The sequence below is a fragment of the Macrobrachium rosenbergii genome, chromosome 8 (assembly GCF_040412425.1).
Source record: "Macrobrachium rosenbergii isolate ZJJX-2024 chromosome 8, ASM4041242v1, whole genome shotgun sequence".
NCBI classification, from domain to species: domain Eukaryota; kingdom Metazoa; phylum Arthropoda; class Malacostraca; order Decapoda; family Palaemonidae; genus Macrobrachium; species Macrobrachium rosenbergii.
The window spans coordinates 69,584,765-69,590,990 of record NC_089748.1 but is presented as its reverse complement, the minus strand read 5'-3'; the positions used below and the strand labels follow the sequence as shown (position 1 = coordinate 69,590,990).

Sequence of the window (6,226 nt, the reverse complement as noted above, 5' to 3'; positions counted from 1 at the left end):
GCATAGAAAGACTAGTAATAGCATGTCGAAATCAACATCTCTTATGGTTAGTTGTTGATCTGACCAGTTACCGCGTGATTTCGTGCAGGGTGAAATGCAAAGGATACACTAGCACATTTTAGATGTCACATATTAACAATGACTTGTTTTTGTTAGAAGTCTGGCGTGGCTGCTAAAATATAGCGTTTGTACAACTACCCAATCAGAGACAAGAGAGCGTTTGTCTTGACTGTCAATCTGTCGTCGTATGAAGAGCCTAAGTTCAGAGTTCAGTCAGTAACTCTTTGTGTGACAGTGTGGTTAGTAGGTGACATCTGTGAGCGCAACAGGCCTGCGTGAAAGATTTTACATACGTCCAACGAAAGTGACTTCTGTTAAGAAGCCTATTATGGAAATCGGCAAGTTCCAGCTAATATTACATGAATTGTTTTCAAAATTGTCTCACATTGCATTAAATGCTGTTAGAAGGTCGATGAAAATAGCTGTAGGCTAGTTAGCCTGCTTACCTCAGAGCCTCTGCATATATGATATAAGCGAGTCAGCGAATCAAATATTGATGTTATTTTTAGGCCTAATCTGATTTAGAATCGCAGGTTTTTTCCACATTATTATGGCACCGACCACTTTTTCCTGCAGTTTGCAAAAGTAGGTGGTTAAGGAAAATGGTTTACTGCTATTACCTTTGCTCGGGTCTTTGTGTGTGTGTTTTAGCTTAATTACAAGAACAGTTGACCATGGCAGTACCCAATTCTTTTGGAAAAAGCTTTTAGCCAAATGTGATTTTGTTAGTGTGATGAATATGATGGTCTTAATTCCCGAGACCTTGGTAAAGGCGGTAAGTGTTTGATCACTTAGTATTCCATCTATTCCTTTGGTTAACCAATTGCTTGTGGAGAAGACGTGCTCTTTGTTCTTCTACAGTAATTTTATTATTTTGTCAAAGTTTATTATCACTTTGCAAGGAGGTTATAATTATCATTGATTCGGTTACGCTGCCTCTGATTATTTGTTAGCAGGATAATCTGTGAAAAAAGTTTCTTTAGGATTTTTACGGAACTGTTGTCAAAGGTAGGCTTCGTAACTAGGAACATGTGATTAGGTTACTGAGAAAACCGGATCTGATTGCAGGATTTTTTTTCTTATGTTATCAGGATTACCCAAAAAGTCATGTATGGATTTTTATCAATGTATTAAATGTGAGCCTTGATTGACATGTGACTAGGTTTTGGCGGATATTTGGCTGTGAATGTAGTTATTTTTCTGTTGGTAAGTAGGATTATGCAAAAATCTATGTACAAATTTTACCCAAGATGTATCTATTGGGTTTTCTGAAAAATCTGAAGACAGGAATTTTCTATTTACTGATTAGCAGGATTACATTAAAAGTTTGCATGGATTAAGAGAAACCTGCCTCCGGGAATCTTTTTTTGTTAGTAGAATTCTGGAAAAAGAAAATTGTATAGATTCTTTCCAAGAAAAAATGTTTTACCAAACGTTTGGCAACAAGTGATTAGATTTTGAGAATGACAGATCAGGATGCAGGGATGGAGTTTACACCATGGTTTTTTTTTTTTTTTTTATTGGGATGGGGAAATTTCTTACCCTTGGCAGAAGTTTGCGTGTCTCTAAACACGCTTTAAACAGTCTGGTAGTTTTAATTTCACAGAAGAGCTCATCAAGACTATTCGTGCTACAACTAATTATGAAACGTTCTCCGATAAGGCATTCCTTTGGTTTAGCCCAGATATCTTAAAAGTTTTCAAACCATTTTAATTCCTGGATATAGTTGATGAAGAGTTTGGTGCCGTGTATTCAATTGTTCTTTTTGTTTAGAAGAACGTTAGATAGACTTTTCTGTGACTTATGCACTGAGCATTATGACAAACCTGTTAGATTCATTGTGCTCTCTTCGTATAATTGAGTCCGAATGTAAAATGAAGTTTATCTGAAAGGTTTTGGTGATACTTTGGCGAATTTTACATTGATTTCCGTTGGTAATGCTTTTTAACCAATTAAACACTGCTTCCCCCACCCAAATAACGAGGGGAACAACAGTGGGGAACTGGGTTTTGGACAAGTTAATACATTAAACAGAATAGTTTAGCTTTACTACCACAACTCGATATTGGAGTTTATATGTTGTGCTCATAAGTCTCCGTATTATACTTAATATGAAAACCAAGTTAAAAGCTCTGGCAAAATTACTGTTACCGAGATATTTAGCGGCTTTTCTTTGTTTAATCATTAATTTTCGGCTGGCCTAAATACGGCGCTCTTGCGAGTGGTCGTGGTAGACCTATTGAAATAAACATTTACCCGTTAACCTAGGATGCTTCTCAACGTAGCTTAGACAGGACAGGTTGTACCTTGACCAGTAGGCTTGCCGACTACCTGATCTAGAAATCCGGGAAATCGCGCGCACACAGTACAAAGCGTTACGTAACTTATGAAATATATCATTTACCTAAATGCTATACTTGCAAAAGCTGTAATCCATTTGAAAATAAGGTGCCGAGTTTTTCATCATTAAATAATACAAAATTGTTTTAACTTAGAAACAATACAGTGAGAAGAATGAAAAACACACACACACATATATATTTATATATATATATTATATATACATATATATATATATATATATATATATATATATATATAAATATAATATATTATATAAATATATATATGTAATATATATGTATATATAAAATATATATATAGGTGCATGTATTTTCATATATATAAATAATGTATATAATATGTTTTATATATATATATACAATACAGTATATATAATATGTATATATATATGTACATATATATATATATGTATATATATATGTATATATATATATATATATATATACATGTATATATATATATATATATATATATATATATATATATATATATATATATATATATATATATATATATATATATATATATATATATATATATATTACACTTTTCTTTGGCCCTGCTAACAATTTCTTAAAAATGGAAATCCCATTTTACTTAAAACATTTTTCTAAAATTCCAGGAGGTTTTGAAGTCATTTCGGGAGAAATAAGGGAGAAATCCGGTGAATCCGGGAGTGTTGGGAAGCCTAGGAGGGCAAAGCCTTTAACCTTTATCCACACAGCTTGCCACACACAACTGACCCAGGGTTACATAAATCGTAGAGTGAAGTGCAGTGATGCATCATTACCAGCCTTCCCAATAACCCAGCCTACCCAAGAACAGTATGTCCTGCCTGAATGCAACCCTGCCAGTCTTAGCTGACCAAACTGGTCATTTAATATAGAGTGGGATACATGGCTGTATTTTAACCTAACCTCTCCCAATCAAACCAAGCCTAGGACGTCACATCATACTCGAATGGGGGGTTTTGCTCCACTGGACTTAAGGGGCCATATATCAACAACAATATTAGGTTACTCGTCGCCGTCTTTGTCGATATTCCCCAGGAAATGTAAATCCCTGCCCCTTGCTCCCAGCCCCCACAGCAACCTGACCCTGAGGACTAAGGTGCAAAATGTACTGGCAGTCTGGTTACAGTGGTTCCCATTATTGTTAGACCTAATGGAGTTTACAATGAGCTGACTAAAAATTTCCAACATAATGATATTTATCCGAATCAGATTTAAAAAGCTATCGGAATAAACTATACTATTTCACTTTTAAAATTACTTTGCTTCCAAAGTAGCCAAGGGTAATGACAATGTTCAGAACCTGCACATCTCCAAATATGGTGTTGTTATCCAAATATTGACTTCAAGACACTAAAAAAAACAATACCGAATCCATTGTTTTTTAATATTTTAACACACACACACACACACAATGTACAATTTTTACCCAAGACACACACCATTAAACTTTGCCTGTTTTTAAAAATCCTTAAAATATTACAAGTATTGTACAGATGCCAGTCAAACGTGGCTGTCTCGCGTAAATAAAGCAAACTTTCTAGAAAATTAACACCATCCACCTCATAAAAAATGACATACACACCTCACAGAAAATGAAAAGCAGGATATCACTGGTTGAGACGTGAAAAGTTTGAAAAATCGTTCCTCACTGGACTCGTAAATACGAACAAGGTAAAAGGGCAATTAATTAGGCTGAATAACATTGGAAAAGTCTCTTAAGTAAGATTAGTAGCATGAACAAAGAGAATCATAAGTTCTGTATTCTGCCAGTTACTTTGGTGACTAAAAGCATGTGAGAATATCTGCCATAAAATAAAAAAAAAGTCTAATACTAAAATGTTCATTAAATCCTATGACCCGTATCTACGCTGCGGATAGGCGAAAGATTTTTGTATTTTGTCTGAATAGTTTAATTCTTTGGGATAGAATTTCTCCACTGAACTACATTTTTATACTTTTGGGGATAGGTTTCGTCCACTGAACTAAATATAAGTGTTTGGGGATAAGGTTTTGTCTTCTGAACTATATTTTTGTAATTTTTGGTGATAAGTTTTGTCCACTATACAATATTTTTGAAGTTTTTGGTGATAGATTTTGTCCACTGACCTATATTATGTAGTTTTTGGTGACAGGTTTGGTCCAGTAAATTATATCATGTAGTTTTTGGGGATAGGTTTTGTCCACTGAACTATATTTGTGTAGTTTTTGGTGATAGATTTTGTCCCCTGACCTATATTATGCAGTTTTTGGGGATAGGTTTTGTCCACTGAACTATATCATGTAGTTTTTGGGGATAGGTTTTGTCCACTGAACTATATTTTTGTAGTTTTTGGTGACAGATTTTGTCCATTGTCCTATATTATGTAGTTTTTGATATGTTTTGTCCACTATCTATATTTTTGTAGTTTTTGGTGTTAGGTTTTGTCTATTGAACTATGTTTTTGTAGTTTTTGGTAATAAATTTGTCCATTGTCCTATATTATGTAGTTTTTGGTGATATGTTTTGTCCACTGATCTATATTTTTGTAGTTTTTGGTGATAAGTTTTGTCAACTGACCTATATTATGTAGTTTTTGGCAATAGGTTTTGTCCCCTTACCTATAATTTTGTGGTTTTTGGTGATAGGTTTTGTCAACTGACCTATATTATGTAGTTTTTGGCAGTAGGTTTTGTCTACTTAACTATATTTTTGTGGTTTTTGGTGACAGATTTTGTCAATTGTCCTATATTATGTAGTTTTTGGTGATATGTTTTGTCCACTGATCTATATTTTGTAGTTTTTGGTGATAGGTTTTGTCAACTGACCAATATTATGTAGTTTTTGATGATAGGTTTTGTCCACTGATCTATATATTTATAGTTTTTGGTGATAGGTTTTGTCAACTGACCAATATTATTTAGTTTTCAGCGTTATGTTTTGTCCACTGATCTATATTTTTGTAGTATTTGGTGATAGGTTTTGTCAACTGACCTATATTATGTAGTTTTTGGCAATATGTTTTGTCTACTGAACTATATTTTTGTAGTTTTTGGTACAGATTTTGTCCACTGACCAATATTATGTAGTTTTTGGTGGTATGTTTTGTCCATTGATCTATATATTTGTAGTATTTGGTAATAGGTTTTGTCAACTTACCTATATTATGTAGCTTTTGGCGATAGGTTTTGTCCCCTGATCTATATTCTTATAGTTTTCGTGATAGATTTTGTCCACTAACCTATATTATGTAGTTTTTGGGGATAGGTTTTGTCCACTGAACTATATTATATAGTTTTTGGTGATAGGTTTTGTCCACTGAACTATATCATGTAGTTTTTAGGAATAAGTTTTGTCCAGTGAACTATATTATGTAGTTTTTGGGGATAGGTTTTGTCAACTGATCTACATTTTTGTCATTTTTGGTGATAGATTTTGTCCACTGACCTATATTATGTAGTTTTTGTTGATAGGTTTTGTCCATTGGACTTTATTTTTGTAGTTTTTGGTGATAGATTTTGTCCACTGGCCTATATTATGCAGTTTTTGGGGATAGGTTTTGTCCACTGAACTATATCATGTAGTGTTTGGTGATAAGATTTGTCCAGTGAAATGTATTATGTAGTTTTTGGGGATAGGTTTGCCCACTGATGATCTATATTTCTGTAGTTTTTGGTGATAGATTTTGTCCACTGACCTATATTATATAATTTTCGGGGATAGGCTTTGTCCACTGAATATATCATGTAGCTTTTGGGGAGGTTTTGTCTAGTGAACTATATTATGCAGTTTTTGAGAATAGGTTTTGTCC

At 33.6% G+C, this 6,226-nt stretch overlaps 1 long non-coding RNA gene across 4 annotated transcripts in view; it reads left to right on the top strand.

The window, feature by feature from the left end:
* The first annotated feature begins 233 nt into the window (after positions 1 to 233).
* The window catches only part of LOC136840960 (uncharacterized), a 53,974-nt gene continuing 47,981 nt past the window's right edge, over positions 234 to 6,226 (top strand). For 2 of the 4 annotated variants that reach the window (XR_010853802.1, XR_010853801.1), the window contains exon 1: positions 234 to 398. This is a non-coding gene — a long non-coding RNA (uncharacterized lncRNA). The remainder of the gene's footprint in view (positions 399 to 6,226) is intronic. The other 2 variants (XR_010853799.1, XR_010853800.1) reach the window with 2 other exon arrangements.